We start from the raw sequence: 19,896 nt of genomic DNA, 5'->3' as shown, positions 1-19,896 counted from the left end.
CCAATCAGAATCGAGTATTTAAGAGAGCTGTGTAATAAGGGGATATAACCCATTGAATTAGGCTACACAAATAACAGGAATAAGTGAATAAAAGACCTTTTGTTCTCCTCACCCTAAAAATATGCCTTAACCTCAGCAGCTTGACGGGATGGCCAGATTCCAGGCATGCCAGCAGACCTGGGTATCTAGGCGTGTGTGGTTCTGTGGTTCTGTGGTTAGTGTGATGCCCCCATTCTTCCTGGCGTGGCTAGACCCATCAGACTGGACCCATCAGACTAGACCCATCAGACTACACCCATCAGACTAGACCCATCAGACTGGACCCATCAGACTAGACCCATCAGACTACTAGACCCATCAGACTAGACCCATCAGACTAGACCCATCAGACTGGACCCATCAGACTGGACCCATCAGACTACTAGACCCATCAGACTAGACCCATCAGACTGGACCCATCAGACTGGACCCATCAGACTGGACCCATCAGACTAGACCCATCAGACTGGACCCATCAGACTGGACCCATCAGACTACTAGACCCATCAGGCTGGACCCATCAGACTGGACCCATCAGACTAGACCCATCAGACTGGACCCATCAGGCTGGACCCATCAGACTACTAGACCCATCAGGCTGGACCCATCAGACTACTAGACCCATCAGACTAGACCCATCAGACTAGACCCATCAGGCTAGACCCATCAGACTAGACCCATCAGACTGGACCCATCAGACTAGACCCATCAGACTAGACCCATCAGACTAGACCCATCAGGCTAGACCCATCAGACTACTAGACCCATCAGACTAGACCCATCAGGCTAGGCCCATCAGACTGGAGTCTTATCTGCCCACATCGGACTCGGGCTGCGTTGTCACATGATCTTGTGTCAGCACTTACTTAATGAGTCTGACAGAAGGACACACACACACAGCAAGCACACCACTAAAAATGTAAATTATTACACACACACACACAGCAAGCACACCACTAAAAATGTAAATTATTACACACACACACACACACAGCAAGCACACCACTAAAACATTTTAATTATTACACACACACACACACACACACACAAAAGCACCGTCACGCACAGAGCTAGAGTGATATAATGCCGGCTCCGCCCCGGTAACTCTCTCTCTCTCATAATGGCAAGCGTGTCATCTTGCACGGCAGGCCTCACCGCGCCGGGTAATCTCTGCCATCACAGGCACGGACGGCATTCTCGGGGTTTCCTGTGCTTAATCACAGGGGCGGGGGGGGGGCATTGTGCTCTGGCGTGCTGAGGTTTCAGGCTCCATTTCGGCCCCTGTTGTCAAGGACTTTATCCTCCGTGAGATAGCGGCCAGAGGGTTGACTGGCCTTAGCACCTGGTGTGGTAATTATTGACCAAACAAAAGAATGGGGGGGGGGGGGGGGATCAGAGGTGTCCGTTTCACTGGTCAGTTTACGTTTTTTTTTCCTTTCTGATCTCGCCAGGAAACAGATTAAGTTCTGATGTCACACTTCTTGGAGGGTGGGGTGGATGACGTGGTTGTGCCGTCGCCCCCGGTGGCTGATGAGGGATTTGTTCATATTGATCCCCGGCTGGTAATGGAGAATTTCCAGGGGCATCACCGAGGTGATCTTGAGGGGAGGGTGATCTCATGTAATTCAAGTTGTAATTCGTAATTAACTTGTAGTTCAAGATTCAGAGGGAAATCAGATCAGCTCTATAGGGCCTGAGCAGGGCAATATCCCACTGCAATTCTTCATTGACCTACATAGCATCTCTCACTGGCAAATCCCCCTCCCTCTCTCCCTCCCTCTCTCTCCCTCCCTCCCTCTCTCTCTCTCTCTCTCTCTCTCCTTCTCTCTCTCTCTCTCTCTCTGGTGTTTCTCCTAGATAAATAAATAAATAATACTCCATCTTTTCTGTTTGGAACATGGGAGACTGACACAACAGCCCTGCCAAAAAAGGTTCTGTTTTCTGGTATTTATAAGCAGAATCTTGGCCTATTCTGATACCCCAACAGCAATTAGGCCTAAGCAGTAGTGACATGTGTGAGCCCCCATGTTGCAGGAAAGGGCCGCTTGATTAGGCATTACAGATTGGAAAATGTCTCTGTCTATGATGATGATGATGATGGTGTGTGTGTGTGTGTGTGTGTGTGTGTGTGTGTGTGTGTGTGTGTGTGTGTGTGTGTGTGTGTGTGTGTGTGTGTGTGTGTGTGTGTGTGTGTGTGTGTGATGTGAAATTGGGGTGCTGCAAGACTGAGTCAGACGGGAGGGAACTTAGGGCATGCACCAATGCTGTCGCACACACACACACACACACACACAAACACAGGAACACACACACAGGAACACACACACACACACAAATACATTCATGCGCACACACACACATACACACACACCCATACACACACACAAACATGCACTCACACAGACACTCACACAGACACTCACACACACACTTACACACACGGCTCCACTGCCTCATTATTAATTCAGGTGCCATCATTCTCCTCCCTCTCCTCCCTCTCCCCCCTCTCCTCCCTCAGCTCCCTCTCCTCCCTCTCCTCCCTCTCCCCCCTCTCCTCCTTCTCCTCCTGTGGAACTCTACATTTTTTCCCGCAACATGATGCATATTTATGCACACATCCTCTTCGCTTCACCCAATGTCACCGTAAATGTTTCTTCTTCTAATGAAAGCATTTTCATCTTTTCTTTAATTCTTTTTATTCCCTCCTTCCTCCTACTGTTCCTCTGTTTGAATTAGAGTATTTCTGTTTGAATTAGAGTATATAGTATGAATATGAGTATATAGCACCAGAGTATGTGATTACTTTGAATCTGTCCAGTCTCGATTACCATAATGTCTCCCAACTTCAGATGCCCCCACCCCCCCTAACTTAGTTTCACCTCGCTCAGAGGCCTCGGAGGAGAGAACCACTGCCTCTGCTAAAATTACTCCAGACCCTGATCTCCGAGCGTCCGGGAGGGATTGGACAGAGAGGGGAGATGTGAGGGTGTGTTTCCCACGGCGAACCCACACCCTGAAGGAACTGAGAATGAAGAAAGCCGACTCACAACTCCTTTTGTCTACAGAGGCTTTGTCAGGGAAGGACTGACGTGCATCTTAAGTCGTTCGATGCACTAGAAGTTCAGCATTGACTAACTGACATGAATATAAATGTGTTTCCACCCCCCCCCCCATTCTCCTGCTCTCTCTCTCTCTCATTCCTCTTTTCTTACACATGCAAACACCTGTGCACACATGCACACACACTCTCTCACACACACACACACACACACACACTCACACACACACACACATTCCTCCGAACAAAAAGCCAACAGCACAGCCCCAGTTTGAGGTGTGCAATTGTGCCTTGAAGCTCGTTCAAGGGTGTGTGAAATGTTCTTAGGGAAATAATTACCACCAGCTGCCAAAAGTGTGAATGGATGTACCAACCACTTTACTGTGTCATCCAAGCTGTGCAACAGATCCCATTTATAACGTACAGATACAGCTTGTAGGAACAAAATAGCCACGTTTGAACTGTGGTCATCGGGGAGAAGTGTACAGGGGACTGATTAGAAGGTAGCCATAGTTTTATGTAAGTTCATGGTCTGCCCCTGAAACCCACATCTTATGTGGTGAAACGAACCCAGTGTATTTAAAATGTCCCATTGGTTAAATGTCCTGTTGGTTAAATGTCCTGTTGGTTTAATGTCCTGTTGGTTTAATGTCCCATTGGTTAAATGTCCCGTTGGTTAAATGTCCTGTTGGTTTAATGTCCCGTTGGTTTAATGTCCCGTTGGTTAAATGTCCCGTTGGTTTAATGTCCCGTTGGTTTAATGTCCTGTTGGTTAAATGTCCTGTTGGTTTAATGTCCTGTTGGTTAAATGCCCCGTTTGTTAAAGGAGTAGTAAAGGGAAAATGCATGTTTAGCCCAGTTTTAAGGTTACTTATGATCATATACAATGGTTCAGATCAAAATGTTGACAAAACTAGCACTTTTGAGAAAGTCTGATAATTGCTCTACCACCGTTTTGGTCATACAATAGATGTGGGTGGGCATCTTGAAAAATCATTCAAAAAACATGTTAAACTCTCAATTTCAAAGACAATAAACTCACCTAGGTGTTAGTTGGCGTTCTGACATATAATTCGCCATTAAGTAAGATTGTAGTTCATCTGGAAAGGCTTTTTTAAATATTTAGCATAGAACTATTTAGTCGCAGCACATACGTGTGTAAACATCTGCAAACTAGTTAGCCTAGCAACATAAACAATAACAATAGCTACCATAAGTAGTTCCGCTTCCTGAATCCCCTCTGCGGATTGATCTACACATCTACAACGGTCGCTTCAATACAAGTCAATGGAATTCATAAAATGATCAATAAAACCCTACAGGATTCATACTTTGCGGCAAATTTTATGTCAGAACACCAACGGACACCAATTACCCCCTCGGTGAGCTTCTTGTCTTTGAAATCGAGAGTTTAACATGTTTTTGAATGATTTTTCAAGGTGCCCACCCACATCCATTGTATGACCTAAACGGTGGTAGAGCAAATATCAGACTTTCTCGAAAGTGCTAGTTTTGTCAAAGTTTTGATCTGAACCATTGTATATGATCATAAGTAACCTTAAAACTGGGCTAAACATGCATTTTCCCTTTACTACTCCTTTAAATACGTGTTCTTATCTGTGGTTGAATAGTGAATGAATACAGTCAGAATCCTGGCCCTGATACAGAGACAGTCTTTAAATATCACCTGTTTTCACAGAGGAACTTGAACCAAGATTAACATACAGCTACGGCCATATCAAAGGTTTCTATGATGTTGACGTTTTAGCACATAAAACATGAGGCTGCAATGGTGCGTGGGACGGTTAGGCCCGGTCTGGCTCGGCCCTGCTCCCAATGATACAGTCCACATCTATGACATCAGGACTGGCTTCACGTACCCCGTCATTTGGGGAAGCACCACTGGAAATATCCAGGCTTTCTCCTGCTGCACAACGGGTGGCCATGGGTGACATGTTCCTGCATGTGCAGGCAATACTTCAATCAAAATATTAATAGCACAAAATATTAATATCGTTTAAATGACTTATCTCTGCTTGATTGCTCTTGTCTGGCACAATGGAACCAATGGGCTATTCCCAAATATGCCCCCCCCCCCCCCCATCCACCTGACACTGCAGGCAGACTCAAGCAAATTTTTGTTAGTATGGGCTCCCCGAATAGGCTTGGTTTAACACCCCTTGTTAATAAGAAATTAAATTAACATTGTCAAAATTAACATGTTGAAATGAATTAACAGTTTTACTACATCGCCAATTCTCTCTCTTTCTCTCTCTCTCTATATATATAGAGAGAGAGAGAGACAGAGAGAGAGAGGGAGAGAAAGATAGGGAGAGAGAGATAGGGAGAGAGATAGAGAGAGAGGGAGAGGGAGAGAGAGAGATAGGGAGAGAGAGAGAGAGAGAGAGAGAGTGAGAGAGAGGGAGAGAGAGAGAGAGAGAGAGAGGGGAGAGAGAGAGATAGGGAGAGAGAGAGAGATAGGGAGAGAGAGAGGGAGAGAGAGGGAGAGAGAGAGAGAGAGAGAGAGAGAGAGAGAGAGAGTTTTTTGAAGGCAGCAGCAGAGTGATGAAATCAAGAGGAAGAACGCCTCTCGGAGGCCTGAGAACGTCTGCTCTTGTGCTTGGCTAATGATCGGTCAGGGGTGTATTTCGAAATCACAGTGGATACGCAGGGAACAAATCCTTTAAACGGCTCCATCTTTGTTCCTCCGCCATCCCCCGCCATATCAGACATGGTGGCTGCCCGCCGCCCCTTGTGAAATGACTCTGGTCCCATTGTTCCCTGGCCTTGTTATCCGCGGCGCACACCCGTCTAGTTAGTGCTGGTTTGATGAAGAGGACCAATAACTCTCTAGTATGGAGTGTTATCTGCTGGAGGGAGAGTTACTACTGCATGGATGGAGGCCCTCAGCTCGCTCTCTAGGAAAGACGCCATTAAACACAACTGAAGATCATTACCTTATCTTGTTACACTGTCACTTGGAAAACCACTCCCAGAAAAATGTCACGTGTCTGTTTTTGAGTTAGTGGGTAATATGAACATTGTAGACGGTCTGTTTTTTTATGATGTATTCCACTGATAACCCACCCTGTTTCCACATTGTGGGTTTGATGAATATCACGGGGTGGCCAGCATATTCTACCCGTGTTTGTAAACACAAGAGGTTACATGAAGCCTGAGACGGATCCTCTGTGAGAGCGCCAGGTCGACTCGTGATACCCCCTACAGGTCGGAGCGGTCATAGCACCCCGCTCCGTGCGGTTCCACCCCGCCTCGGGTTACTGCGGTCAGCCACCCCGTACTCGCAGGGCAGACAAGCTGTTTTCCTCAGCCATAGGCGTGCGGTCATCTCTGGAAGCTGATAAAACACCAGTGTGTGTGTGTGCTGGGTTTAACCCCTGTCTGGCCCTGCGCTCTCTGTGGGAGCCTGTCTCCGAGGCCGCTCTGGTAGTTCTCTGACCTCCTCCGCGCAGCGGATTTATGTCCAATGGGGATATCTCTCTCTCTCTCTCTCCCTCTCTCTCTCTCTTTCTTTTAAAATTCAAATTCTCACTCTCTCTCTCTCTAGAGAGAGAGAGCCTAGTGTGACTATATATATATATATAGGCTATATATATATATATATAGCATATATAATCAAGTGGAAGTCAGCTAATTTGGATCATTTTAATAAACAATAAACAATGTCCTCTTGTCACAGATTCAATGATTCGGGCCTGCCTGACCCAATGTGCGCCTCCATCTACCTGTAGATGTCGACTTGTAGCCTATGATTAAAACACATTGTGAACGGTTCGCTGCGAGAGTCTACCATTCATGTCAAAGCTGATGGTTTTCAAAGGGCCAAAACCCGATAAAATACGCCACCAACATTGAATAACGATCAATGGTGGTGACTCATTAGTTCCAGCTACTCCCGTGTGGTTGCACGCTGTGTAGCCCCAGTGCCTAGTGTGACTGAGCACTGATAACTGAGCACAGCACGGCAGTTAAATCTCTATCGGCCGAGGCAGCCCCCTGATGAAGGGGCGTGTGACTGTGAGCCTGGCCGCCGCGGAGATCCCCAACCCTGCTATTCTCACTAGCGCGCCGGAGAAGCAGAGAGCGGAGACGCGCAGTGACAGTAACTTGGAATAACTTCTTCCTATCCTACAACTGGGGGACTCTAAATTGTAGCCTATACTCTACATCCCGCCGACCCTTTGGACTTTCTGATTTCCTCATTCAGTTCAGTTCTTTGAAAAGCGCTAACCCATAATAGCCCACAACGGAGAACCGTCTGTCAGCGCGCGGAGAAAGTCTCGTGGAAACGCAGTGTCTGCGAGTCTTCGTGCGCAGCAAAAAAAAAAAAAAAATTCTGAAGGGCTGCCCCGTCCGTCGTATGCGCTATTGATTGACTGGAACATGCTTCGCGACTGACGTTCACTCTCTCGTCAGCGTTCGGAGACCTGTCCCGTGGTCCAGTAGATGTTTACGGATATTTGGAACGTAGTGCCAGTCCGCAGAGAGAGAGAGAGAGACAGAGAGAGCGAAGACAGAGGGGGTTCGAGGTTTCCCCGGATACTGGAGCTATTCGTACCGATATTTGGTTAACCTACCTGGGTTGTTGAGTCCACAAGACGCAGGTGATTGCACCCCCCTTCCCTTTGCGTTGATTGAGAGATGATAACGCTGTATTTTAGGGGGATAGCCTAGCTTATAGGCTACTGTAGGCTACAAGTGATTATGCCTTCATTCACTATTTGAAACGCATTTAATTGATAGTGTAAAATGTAGGCTATAGCAGGCTGGAAAAAAAAGAGGCTAAACTGTGTATTATTGTCATTCTTCTAACACTGCAATAAACTTGCTATGCAAATTATGTTAATATACAGAGAATTACAGAATGTCAATGCAATTTAACTCACAGCGTGACTGCTGAGTGGCATCTTGTCGCATGTTGAACATTGTGCTATTTCGTCTCTGCTTCCTTTGTGTTGTAGCCTATATGTTAATCTTACCGGGGCAGTTTTGAACAACACCGTGTTATGATTTAGACTCCTATTGATTCCACCTGATTTTGAATGTGGCATTTGAATGACTTCTAGGCTATATCGCGAGGCATGCTTTCACAATGGACATACCTAAACAGCCACTGGTGCGTAAAATAACCACACGGGCGCTTGAAATCGATAGCAATTCAACCTTTCTTGGTAAAAAGTGACGATTCGATATTGAATATAAAATAGCATTTTATAGACAGTTATTCCTATTAGGATCCATATTTGTCCAGATTAAGAAATGCTTTTAGTGACCGGCTGTTGAGTGTAGCCTAGGCTATCCTACACGTAAAGCGGTAAGTTTCAGACGGACGCGGTGAGAGGTGTGGTGTTTGTAATCCCATCAGAGATGCTGATTAGTTAGATGGCTGATTATTGTGTTTGATTACATGTGCTGCTGCCCTATTATTCAGCCGTGCTTCCTCGCCGCCGACAGCTGAGAAAGACAGAGCTCCGTCTGTTCCGCCGGTGACCCCGGACAGACGGGCTGACAGTCGGTCTCAGAGCAGAGCGAGACCCGAGACCTCCTCCACAGCTAAGGACAGGGGAGCTGAGTAGGGTTAGGGCTGGGGGCTTTGCATATCTGTGAACAAGCCAGCGAGGAACCCGACTAGCCAGGCAGTGCACCGGCTCAATAGAAGAAAAGTGGTCGCAATTAAGGGGGTGTATCCCTCTCTTTAAGCCCCTGTTAGGGCAATGCCGTTCGCCAGATGTTAGTATTACGAGCTCGTGTCTTGTCAGATTTGAGAATGAGCAGAGCGCAGGGGCGAGCTTGATTTTCAGATCTGCCCACCTTTACAAAAAAACATACCACTGCTTACGCACAATATTTCTTTCTATTTAACAGCGAAGGATTACCAGTGCCTGGTCATCATTTCGAGGAGTTGAAACGAAAAAGGAGTTGGTGGCGTTTTTTCCCCTTCTTTTACTGCTCCGACTTCTTATGGAGGAAATGGCAACGCCAGTGCTGGGGAGAGGAACGCGAGTGGAAGAGGACAGAGGAAACCGGAGCTGAATGGCAGGATGCTAGCGACTTGAGACACATTCACCCGAGTTTCAACCGCGTCAAGACACTTCTGCTAACTTGTTAGGCTACTTCTACGTTACACGTTTTGAAACGGAAGCTTATCAAGGCCCGAGCGCCTGAGGAGTTTTATTTCGTTTTAGTTTTCTTAATTTTATTTTTTGTGTGTGTGTGTGACAAAACAAGGATGTATTGTGGATTAGCGCTGATCCTCTTTTTGGGAACCTTCTTCGTTGTCAGGGCTTTCAAAAATGGTAAGTGTGACAACTAATTCCCTTCTGGCACGCGATGCATCCCAATATTGTTAAAGATTAACTCTCTAAACCTCCGCTGATCTTTAGTTACTCTATGCGTATTCACCTGTCCAACGTGCCCGAAAGGTAGAGAATAGCCTATCGCTAGTCCGTATCATTAGCAGAACTATTTACCATGTTATGAAAACGGGAAGAACATTGGGTATGTTAGGTACTTCCCTAGTCTATTTTTTGGTTTTGTCGCGGACGCATGGAGATTGTCACTTCTAGTAGCGTTCGTCGTTCTCTGAAAAGCAAGCGTATTCATAGGTTGGTAGTATATAATAGTCGCTCTGTTGTATATCCCCTTTATCTCGAAATGTAGGCTACTTAGTTCGCGTGACAGATGGTGAGATATAGTAGGCTAATCTAAAGCATGACTGCGCACACAGATTAAGATTAATGTAATTTAGGATACCCATATTGAAGTGGCCTGCTTTTATGGTAAGAGAAAATGCTTATCATGTCCGTGCCCTAAAGAGTCATATAGCCTAGAGATGAGGAATTAAACAATAATACCACTTAATGACCAGGGCACTGTGACAAATAAAACAACAATTAGACCTAACCTACTTGACAAACGAAAAAGTCATTTTTAGTCAGTTTATGTCCGTTCATGTTTGTTTCCAGCACAGCCATAGGCCTATTCATTGATAAATCACATGTAGGCCTATGTAGGCTAGTATTTTAACCATCGAAGAGTAATCAATTTGTATGAAAACTACGAAAGTCTGATTATTAGTATCTTAATGTATAGGCTACGTTTTAGACTGGCTGTTGACCGTAATAGATCTACCCTTATGGGTCTCCCGTGTGAAGGTGATAGGAGCTAGGCACTCCGCGCCCCGTCCCATAAACTAATCCCATTAATCTCATCGGGGGCTAATCCTGCGCCATTAACATGATGATAAGGTGTTATGTCAGGCTATTATTTCAACTCGTGATAACATCGTAGGACCTTATTGGATTCATAGCCTAGGCCTATTTAATGGGTTATTAAAAGTAATATATATAGGTAAGAAAATTTGGATGTTTGTTAATGTCAGTAGTAAATGTCAGTAGATAATAATCTTAACCGTTAGAATCTTATTACACCTCAATTTTGTCTTTATAAACTGCACCAGAACCTCAATGTCATAGGCTACTTCAGTTATGCGCGACCTGAGTTTAGTTTATGAGAAGCTGTAGGCCTACAGTCCTTCTTATCCTTCACTCCGATAAGGTTTTACAGCTTACAACTACACAACATTGTAGGTAGTGGATAAATCTCATTTTTATCATCACATCACAGATGAGCTTCAAACCCGGTGGTTGAACGAGTATCTAACTAGTCGAATTGGCCTGATGTAGCCCACAGACCTGACACCGCTGTAATAATGACTCAATTTCAACCCAGTCATCTCTAAAATAAACCGTCTGGCCTGTTAATTGAAGTGTTTGAGACAACTCAACTTCTTCATTCTTCATTCATGAATTTGGCCTATGATTATAATTTGCAAGTCATCATAATCTAATCGATAATGATATTATGACTGGTCCCTGTAGAAGACACTTAAAAGGCCTAAAGGTCTTTCTCTCTTCTGCTCTAGAGTGAACTTCCTCACCTTTTTTAATATTTCTTATCTTACAGACAAGTGTGGGGATAACATCAGAATCACGAACGCGAACTACCTCACCTCTCCCGGCTACCCAGCGTCTTATTTCCCGACCCAGAAATGCGTGTGGGTGATAACTGCGCCGGGACCTCACCAGCGGATCCTCATCAACTTCAACCCGCATTTTGATCTCGAGGACCGGGAGTGCAAGTAAGTCAGCCACCCTCCCCTGCCTGCTCAGGCGTATTGCACATGAAACCGCGCCATCTAGTGGTGGTGGGATTCTTGAGGCCACGGCGCACTGGCGCAGCCCGCACGCGCTACGGCAAAGGAAAGAGGAATGTTTCTCCTCAGCGACTTGGTTTGGAGCTTGGTTTGCTTTTTGTTCTATTAAGAATTATATGAAACGTTTTGTTTTTATTGCCTCATGTAGCCTAGTTCTTCCATAGAGGTGTTACAATGTGTTTTATCTAAAGGAACACAGGTCTTCTGTTTTCTGTCACTATGTGTAAGTAAGTTCAAATCCTATATCTCACTTTAAACGTCGACACCGTTACATCACACAGGTGCCAAACGATCTGGTTAACCTGTCGTCAGATAGACGTAAGCCGGTGAAAATGGAGAGCGCAGGTAATGTGATGAGCCGATGTCGGAGTTGGCCCGAGGTGCGCAGAGAGCGGGCTCACAGCCCCAGAGAGACCGGGCTCACAGCCCCAGAGAGACCGGGCTCACAGCCCCAGAGAGAGCGGGCTCACAGCCCCAGAGAGACCGGGCTCACAGCCCCAGAGAGACCGGGCTCACAGCCCCAGAGAGACCGGGCTCACAGCCCCAGAGAGACCGGGCTCACAGCCCCAGAGAGACCGGGCTCACAGCCCCAGCCCGTGGCCTGGCCCTCCCCCCTCGCTCTGTCTCGCAGGTTGTGTTTACGCCGGAGGGGCGCGGAGTACAGTTAACTGCCGGATCTTGTTACCGTATCCCCGCTCCGCCCCAACCTTGGCCCTCTGCTCCCTTTGTGCTCGGTGAATGCCTTCTCATGAATCGCGCTATTTATCCTGATCTCTATGCCACTTTATTACTCTTTAAACTGTCTGAGCGTTACGTCCTGGATGGCAGCCTGTCTTCCCGAGGGCGGGTCCTTGACTGGTTCTGCGTCAGGTTTCACCTCGGAGGGAACAGACTCTTCTTCAGCTCAGGGTTATCGCCAGGGAGACGGACAGAGAGACAGGAAACAATAATGTTAATGAAATTAGTCAGGAATTAATTTCCTGTGTTTAAACAGTGAAAAGAAATCATTCGGCCTTGAGGCATGCGGTATGAGACGACTTCTTATTTCCAAGTTGAAAGAAAACATGGGTTACTGTGAGGTATTCTGTGAGGCAGAGTTGGTGATCAATTGCTGTATCACTTACAAATTAGTACTCTGCTTTCATTCAACTGCCATTGAAGTTTTCCGTATTGGGGTCGGTTAATTGGCTGTTATGTTATATGTTATAGATATGGATATGAATCTCTCTCTCTCTCTCTCTCTCTCTCTCTCGCTCTCTCTCTCTCTCTCTCTCTCTCTTTCTCTCTCTGTATCTCTCCCCCTCCAACCAAATGTGCTTATTATGTTTGGAGGGGAGCCAGTGTGTGTAATGCCAATTGAGCAGTCGCAGGCTATAAAGTGGAGCGCAGCTAGAGGAAATACTAACAACTAACCTAGAGAGACGTCTGTGTAACCTAATCAAGTCACCAGTGACTCATGTGGCTGAGGGCAGTGCATTATGGGAGGGAGAAACAGTCAACTTGACCTCAAGGTCCTTTTTTTTTAAGTGTTTTTTTTTAACCCAAATCCTGGGCAACCGATTCATTTTTTATGTTTTAATGGAAGGGTTTTCAACGGGGTTTTAGTTCTACCTCGTCGTCTCACCTTGTAACACCTCCGTTCTGCAGAGCGGAGGAGGAGAGGCTGAGAGACATTTTTTTACTCCCTCCTATGGAAATAATGGCGTTACTCGAACTTGAGTAAAGTCAAGGAGGTCATTGTTACTAATAGCTGGAGGGACATCATGTCTCGGCTAACTGAATTAGCCGTCTGGACAGACATGTGCTCCGAGGCAGCGGACTCTCAGACAGCGGCAGCTGGTGGGACACACAACACGGGGATCTAGGACTTCTAGTCGCAGCTCCGCTCAGCAAAACACTCCTTGCGTAATGGAAACTGATGAGAGCCAGAATGGGCTCCTTATCAGATGGAGCATGCTTCACTACCACTGCCTACCACCCAATTAGACCTAAATGGAACACACATGCTCCCCATGTTACCCAACATGGCCGTTATCAACTAACCAAACAAGAAGCACTTAGCAGTGGGCATGTCGGGACTGGGCCCCGGACGCTTTGTTGTTGCACGTGCAGGTCTGTGACAGGTCTGTTTGGGAGGGGGGGGGGGGGGGTGACAGGTCTGTTTGGGAGGGGGATGGGGTGACAGGTCTGTTTTTGGATCCTGAGAGCCCCAGAGAAAACGCTCCGTCGATCCGATAAGAGGCCTGACCCTCACTGACTAAGTGAGCCGGAGGAATCAGAATGTGGAACGTGTTTACCTCCCACGCTCCGCTCTAGATGCACTAGGAGGGAGGGAGGAGGGAGGGAGGGAGGGAGAAGGGAGGAGGAGGGAGGGAGGGAGGGAGGGAGGGAGAAGGGAGGAGGAGGGTCTTTTTGGCACAGCCAGTGCCACCGTGCTTGTTTGAGGTAGAAGCTGGCCCGCGTCAGGACAAATATTTATACTCAACCGGCTCTGAAGTTCACTGGAATGAGCAGCCCCTGGCCACGGGGAACACTGTTGGTTGTGTTGAGTGGTCTCTTCCCGCGTGTTCAGAAGCCCCCCCCCCCCCTCCGTCAGATAGAGCCGTCGGGGTCGTCTGGCCGCGGCAGAGCGTCCCCCCCCCAGATGAGAGGCACGTCTGGATCGGTGTGGAGAGTCCTGACCAAGCGAAGGACAGGTTTCGCTTCCAGAGCAGAGTACGATGAGCGGGCCGATTCAAAGACAAGACACTTGTTTTTGTGCAGTTCGATTTATGGTACGGTCTGAGCTTTGTGTATATGCGGCCGTTTGTCTGAACCTGAAAATCCCGCGTGGTGCTCTTTCACTCTCTCACGCTCTCACTAAGAGCTACGTTGGAATCAACACTGCGCCGGTATGATGTGCTTTTGACAGTGTTATGAATCATTGATGGGTTTGGATTCGCTGACCGGACCAGAAAACAAGTCTTGATTTCTTCGCAGCTCGTAGTGAAAATCCCTCGGAGCCGTTCTGGAAACTGCTGCAGTAGAGTTGCTTCTGAAGGTGGATTCTGAGCAGAGCAAGGGTTAAAACGAGGGGGGAGAGACAGAGAGAATGAGAGAAAGGCACGGACAGAGAGAGATAGAGAGAAAGAATGAGAGACAAAGAAAGAGAATACAAGTCTTCCTCTCTCTTTCTCTCTGCCTATCCAGCTTGTGTTTGATGGAGCTCGGAGAACAGTGAATTCCTGTGTGACAGTCCGGGCAGTATTGCGAGGGTGTTTCGGGGGGGGAGGTGGAGGGGGCGGGGGGGTGCTAGAGAAGTGACGGGGGGGGGGGGGGGGGGGGGGGGTATTCAGGGAATGCCTTCTGAAGAGGTCCTTCCTTTGTGGGGGAGGGAGGAGAAAGTCAGCGAGCTGCTCACAAAGATTCTGATGCGGGCGGCGCACCCCCCCTCCTCCCCCCGCTCGCTCCCCTGCTAGCCACCCGTAACCCAAGGCTTGGAAAAGCACTCTCTCCCCTCCTTAATTGTGCCCCCCCCCCTGCGGTGAGGAGCCCGTAGAGCTGCATGGCCTGCTGGGAAGGCAAACACTCCGCTGCTCCCTCAGACAATACACTTCCTGTCTGCTGGCCCGCCTGACCCGGTCCAGGCATTCCTGCCCAGCCCAGCGCTGGACTACGGACAAACATGCCTGCCTGGGGGGTGGGGGGGGTGGGGGGGTGTGGGGGAACGTCTGTTAGCCCCGAGTCCCGGGACCTCTTTTCTTTCTTGCGTGTCCTTTTGTAAAGCAGAAGTCTCTGACTTGTAGGTTCATAGCATTCTGGCATGTCTAACAATGAGAGGCACCTGTTCCTCTGGGCTAGGAGAGGAGGGGGGGGGGGGGGGGAGTGAGAGGGGGGGAGGGGGGAGAGGAGGGGAGAGGGGTAATGCAGGGAGAGGCTGCATAGGTATTGGGTACCCACCACTGTGACCGATGTACAGTTTTCAACTGTTGAATCCACTTTTCTCGATTGCCCCATCGCCACAGCGCATGCTCAGGCTCTTTATCAAGCCCCCTGTTGGAAAGGGAAACAGCAGGACCCCCCTCCCCTCGGTTGGAGCTTTGTCTGGGGTGGCGGGCAGAGACCATAACTCTCCCCCCTGGATCCCTCTGGAGCCTTCACTCCTCTCCCAGGAGGGAGTGAAGGAGTGAAACAACCAGCCAGTCAGCCAACCAACCAACCAACCAACCAGCCAGCCAGCCAGCCAGCCAGTCAGTCAGTCAGTCAGTCAGTCAGTCAGTCAGTCAGTCAACCAACCAACCAACCAGCCAGCCAGTCAGTCAGTCAGTCAGTCAGTCAGTCAATCAGTCAGTCAGTCAGTCAGTCAGTCAGTCAACCAACCAGTCAGTCAGTCAGTCAGTCAGTCAGTCAGTCAGTCAGTCAGCCAGTCAACCAACCAGCCAGCCAGTCAGTCAGCCAGCCAGCCAGCCAGCCAGCCAGCCAGCCAGCCAGCCAGCCAGCCAGCCAGCCAACCAACCAACCAGCCAGCAAGTCAGTCAGTCAGTCAGTCAGCCAGCCAGCCAGCCAACCAACCAGCCAGCCAGCCAGTCAGTCAGTCAGTCAGTCAGTCAGCCAGCCAGCCAGCCAGCCAGCCAGCCAGCCAGCCAGCCAACCAACCAGCCAGCCAGTCAGTCAGTCAGTCAGTCAGTCAGTCAGCCAGCCAGCCAACCAGCCAACCAGTCAGTAAGCCAGTCAACCAGACGGCCAGTCAGTTAGCCAGCCAGCCAGCCTGGTCAGGGGAAGGAGAAGTTGAGAGAGTTGCGAACACTCAGAGATAGCCTTCCTGTCCACGCGTTGTTGATGTGGGCCTCGTCTCCGAGTACGTGTCAGTGAAACATTTATCTTCAGTACGTGATACATGTTTGTATCGAGACACAGCCAGATGAAATGGCCGAGCGTTGTCAGCCTGTAACCCCAGGCTTTGATGACGGTGGCTGGAATTACCCACCTGGGTATTTCTTCTTACAATAGCCCCCATGCACTGTCTTTCACTAGGCAGAAGATTATGCATCAAATTGGACTGCAACAGTGCTACTCTGAAAGAAAATTGTTGTCACTCCCGCTCAGAGCAATTTACTTCAAGGGGAAGTTGTTTGGTCTTACCTTTCAATTATCCCAAATTATATTTGTTCAACGTGATTTCAACTTACAATAACACGAGATGAGAGTTACATTCAAACATTGAAAGCTTGCTAGAAGTCAAGGAGCAGGTGACAATTAAAATGTCACGTAAATAGGATGTCTCAAACGCACAGTGTTTCTCTCTCTGGAGAGACGTTCACCTCTGTCAGGAGCTAGAGGGCACAAGACGCAGGGGGACAGAGAGAGAGAGAGAGAGAGAGAGAGATTGGATGCCTATTGACCTTTCTCTCTCTCTCTCTCTCTCTCTCTCTTTCTCTCCCTCTCTCTCTCCCAGCTACACAAAGGGTTAATGGTGGTGAAGTCCTCTTTAGTTAATGAGCACGAGCATGTGGTGTGTGTGTGTGTGTATGAGAGTGTGTGTGTGTCTATGAGAGTGTGTGTGTGTGTGTGCGTCTATAAGAGTGTGTGTGTGTGTCAATGAGAGTGTGTGTGTGTGTCTATGAGAGAGTGTGTGTGTGTGTGCGTGGCAGACCGGGGTGAGAGGGTATTCATGGTGAAGTGTTCACCTTGGCCGGCGTTGGAAGGGCAGGCTGATTGAAAAGCTTTCCGTCCGCGGCATCTGCCGTGCACCCGCTGCTCTGTCACCATTTTGATTCATGCGCCGCCGCCTCGCGCACGCCGCTCCCGGGACCCGAGCCACTCTTCCTCACGGCGGGGGGGACTCCACTTCACAGAGGAGGAGGAGGAGGAGGAGGAGAGATGAAGAGGGCGATGAAAGAAAGAAGGAGTTAGAAAGAACGGTTGTAAACGGCTGTAACTCACAACGAGAGAGACGGTAGACAAACATACTCCAGGAGCTTGCTCGATCGCCTCGTTAAGAGGGGTCAGGGAAGAATTTTTACAGCTCACTTATCTGGCCCCCGGGTGATACTGGATTTTTGCTTCCCTCTGGAATATGTAGGGGTGGGTCGTATGCCCACCTCCCTTGTTCTCTGTAAAGCGCATTGTTTTGCCTCTGGGTATGAAATGCGCTATACAAATAAAGCTTTGATTGATTGATTGATTGATTGAGAATCCCTCGTCTGGTTCTGGCAGTTCTGTCGGCGTTTGGGAGCGGTCGACTGAGAACCGAACGGTTCTGTCTGGCAGCGCCGGCCTGCTGCTCCATGTTGGCCCGCATTACCCAGAATCCTTCGGGCCTCCCTATATATGGAAGTTCCCAGAGAGAGATGCCGCAGCCCGCCTCGAGCGACAGAAGGGATTTGTAGTGTTTGCTTTATTTCAAATCCAAAACAGACTGTAACACAGAGCTGTGCGCATAACTCTGGTGATTAGAGGACAACATGGTAATCTTCTGAGTTCTGTCTGGACACACAGCGCATATGTTCTTTTTCCGATGGAGGAGGATTGAACCCTCGGGATTGTAATTCAATTAGATGTGTTCTGTTTCCAGAAGACGTTGGCATGGGGTTCTGTAGGTTTGGTGTAATATGATTAGCAACAGGTCTCTCCCCCTCCCTGTTTGCATGTAAGAGCCTCTTAACTTGTCTCTCTGTCTTTTTCTCTGAATATGGAGTTCTGTGGTTGTGTGGGGGGAAAAAACACCAAAAGAAAATGAATGAGGAATAATTATGAGAGGAGTATGGGAGGGGTGAGCAGGGATTAGTTGAAAACAGAACCTCGCTCTCCTCCCCCTGGGAGAGAGGAAGAGGAGGAGGAGAGAGAAGGAGAGAGAGATGGTGTATGTGTGTGTGTGAGAAGAAAGAGAGGAGAGAGAGACAGTGTGTTGGCGAGATAGAGACAGAGAGATGGAGAGAGTGAGGAGAGAGAGAGGAGAGAGAGGGGGGAGGAGAGAGAGTGAGGAGAGAGAGAGAGGGGGGGGGAGAGTGAGGAGAGAGAGGGGGAGGAGAGAGAGAGTGAGGAGAGAGAGGGGGTGGGGTGGGGTTGCAGAAAGTGACACAGAGAGAGAAGAGAGGAGGAGAGAGTGAGGAGAGAGAGAGGGGGGAGGAGAGAGAGTGAGGAGAGAGAGAGAGAGGGGGGGGGGGAGAGTGAGGAGAGAGAGGGGGAGGAGAGAGAGAGTGAGGAGAGAGAGGGGGTGGGGTTGCAGAAAGTGACACAGAGAGAGAAGAGAGGGGGAGAGAGTGAGGAGAGAGAGAGGAGAGAGAGGGGGAGGAGAGAGAGTGAGGAGAGAGAGAGAGAGAGAGAGAGAGGGGGGGGGGTGGGGTTGCAGAAAGTGACACAGAGAGAGAAGAGAGGGGGAGAGAGAGGAGGGATCCCTGGTTAATTGATGAGGGTCTATTGAAGCCGCGGAGCCCTAATGCACCATGTCCGGACATGTCGGCCATGTTTAGTTTACCGCCTCACCTTGAATGGTGCTGGTGATTTTGATGGATGTGGCCTTGGTCTTTAGAGGCCTGTTTGTTGGCCTGGAGCCTGGGTGCTGAGAGAGGGAGGGTCAGGGATGCTTATCCACTGGGGGGGGGGGGGGGGGGGGCACAGAAGGGAAAATAGAAATTGGTGTGCTCAACATGAAATAGTTGAAATAGAAAACAGTCTTTTGTGGACAAAAGAGGAAAAGAGGAATTAAAAACCTGCACAGGAGAACTTAGGTAGGTTCTGTAGGTTCTGTAGGTCCTGTAGGTCCTGTAGGCTCTGTAGGTTCTGGAGGTCCTGTAGGCTCTGTAGGTTCTGTAGGTGCTGTAGGTTCTGTAGGTTCTGTAGGCTCTGTAGGTGCTGTAGGTGCTGTAGGTCCTGTAGGTTCTGTAGGTTCTGTAGGTGCTGTAGGTTCTGTAGGTTCTGTAGGCTCTGTAAGTGCTGTAGGTTCTGTAGGTTCTGTAGGTGCTGTAGGTTCTGTAGGTTCTGTAGGCTCTGTAAGTGCTGTAGGTTCTGTAGGTTCTGTAGGCTCTGTAAGTGCTGTAAGTGCTGTAGGTGCTGTAGGTTCTGTAGGCTCTGTAAGTGCTGTAAGTGCTGTAGGTTCTGTAGGTTCTGTAGGTTATGTAGGCTCTGTAAGTGCTGTAGGTGCTGTAGGTTCTGTAGGTTCTGTAGGTGCTGTAGGTTCTGTAGGTTCTGTAGGCTCTGTAAGTGCTGTAAGTGCTGTAGGTGCTGTAGGTTCTGTAGGCTCTGTAAGTGCTGTAGGTTCTGTAGGTTCTGTAGGCTCTGTAGGCTCTGTAAGTGCTGTAGGTGCTGTAGGTTCTGTAGGTTCTGTAGGCTCTGTAGGTTCTGTAGGCACTGTAAGTGCTGTAGGTTCTGTAGGTTCTGTAGGTTCCTTAGGTAGGTACAGGCCGGTAGCTAAGCAGGTTTAGGTAGCTAGATGAGCAGGTCCTCCCGGTGGTTGGGGCCAGGTTCTGCACCTCTCCACGTGTCTCACAGTCCCGGTCCTCCGTGGTGTTTCTCCTCCTCGTCTCCCCCCCCCCCCCCCCCCCCCCCTCCCCATGGGCCCTGGCTGTGCCGTGCGCTCCCCGTC

At 48.8% G+C, this 19,896-nt stretch overlaps 1 long non-coding RNA gene across 1 annotated transcript; it reads left to right on the top strand.

The window, feature by feature from the left end:
* Window positions 1–7,563: 7,563 nt before the first annotated feature.
* LOC311313047 lies at window positions 7,564–11,173 on the top strand. Its single transcript, XR_014630589.1, has 3 exons — window positions 7,564–7,722; window positions 8,984–9,414; window positions 11,084–11,173. It is a non-coding gene; the product is annotated as an uncharacterized lncRNA (long non-coding RNA).
* Window positions 11,174–19,896: the final 8,723 nt, after the last annotated feature.

Source organism: Borostomias antarcticus, assembly GCF_949987555.1.
Source record: "Borostomias antarcticus genome assembly, chromosome: 9".
Taxonomy (NCBI): domain Eukaryota; kingdom Metazoa; phylum Chordata; class Actinopteri; order Stomiiformes; family Stomiidae; genus Borostomias; species Borostomias antarcticus.
This window is presented reverse-complemented; position numbering and strand designations above follow the sequence as displayed.